This window comes from Atta cephalotes, assembly GCF_000143395.1.
Source record: "Atta cephalotes unplaced genomic scaffold scaffold00025, whole genome shotgun sequence".
In the NCBI taxonomy this organism is placed as follows: Eukaryota; Metazoa; Arthropoda; class Insecta; order Hymenoptera; family Formicidae; genus Atta; species Atta cephalotes.
Genome location: NW_012130089.1, coordinates 1,310,605 through 1,312,120, shown reverse-complemented (window position 1 = coordinate 1,312,120; position 1,516 = coordinate 1,310,605). Strand labels below are relative to the sequence as shown.

The following is a 1,516-nucleotide window of genomic DNA, read 5'->3' as shown; positions in this document are numbered from 1 at the left end:
AGAGAGAGAGAGAGAGAGAGAGAGAGAGAGAGAGAGAGAGAGAGAGAGAAAGAGATCAACACGAGCACGTGTGGGTGATAATATTATCAAATCGGGTGTCCCATTTTTCCTGCTTTGCTCTTCAATGCCAAGAATTGCTGTTCGTGGCCACGTCAGACACATGTCAGATTGGACCAATCCGGCTGTCAGAATCGAGACCGGTGATTCGAGATGGATGCGAAACACGACTTCTTCGTGGCTCTTACTTTCTCTCGCTATCGAGCGCTCATGCGATTGCTCTTATGATATTATGATTTCGTCAAACCTTGACGCGTAAACGCACGAACAATAATGCAGTCAGATCGGGCTGTCTATGAAGTTAAGCAATACAGTGGAGTTGCATAACGCATGATATTATCGGGAATAATTAACTTTCGATTTTTCAAACCTCCTGATGTTTCTGAAGGAATTCGTATGCAATTTGAATTTTCCGTAGATTCCTTTATTTTAAATTTAACTGAAAAAAGAGTCTAATAGCTGTCAATTGTTGAGCAAAATAATTTCAATGAAACGTTCTATTAATGTAATAAAAAATAATTTTACTTTTCTAAATATTTCATAATTATTACTAAACGTTATTAGTTTGGTATTATATTATTATGTTTGGTAATACTTATTAAATATTTAGAAGAGTGTAATTATTATGTTTAATCATTATTAATATTATTAGTTATATGAATATTTGATTGAAATTATTTCACTTAACATTTAATATTCCCAGATTCTTTTTTCAATACGCTAAAAAAAGGTAGAATGTTTTTCTCGTATTAATATATTTTTCGAAAATAAAAAGTTACAAAATTACATTAACATAAAATTAAAATTATATTAATTGTCAATATATTTCCTTGTATAAATTCCTCGATTAATATATCGACACAGTTTATTTTATTTACTTGATATCTTTCATATCGAATTAATATAAAGTTTATGCAAAGTTTTCCACAACATGTAGTTGCGACACGTTATTCATTTAGGAACATATTAGCTTAATGCGATTATAATTAATCGCCGAGTGGATACGTCGGTAGCGAAAATTTGCAGCCCCACGCATATTCGATTCGTAAACGCATGCTTGTATTATGTTAACGCATGCAATATTGCCAGCAAGCATGACAAATCGACCTACAATCGCAAAGTGGCGAAATACTGTTTTACGCGAAATACAAGGTGCAATTTTTCAGACACGTTTCTATCGCGACAATGATACATAAATTTTGCGAGAACATTGCTGCATAATAACAAAGTCGTTTCTCTATCTTTTAATAGGTCGTATCCGATATCGATAACTCTGCTGCAATAACTTATCGTAACTCTATTCCATCTCTGGCACACGTTTTTATTTTTACGAGTTATGTACATATGTATTACCTACATATACGAATATGTACGAATCATGTATTTTATATATACATATATATATATATATATATATATATATATATATATATACTNTCGTNTATAATAATATATATAA

At 31.4% G+C, this 1,516-nt stretch overlaps 1 protein-coding gene across 1 annotated transcript in view; it reads right to left on the bottom strand.

Moving 5' to 3' along the window:
- LOC105620264 (protein dimmed-like) overlaps positions 1 to 1,516 on the bottom strand; it is a 6,402-nt gene that overhangs the window by 3,033 nt on the left and 1,853 nt on the right. The window lies entirely within an intron of this gene.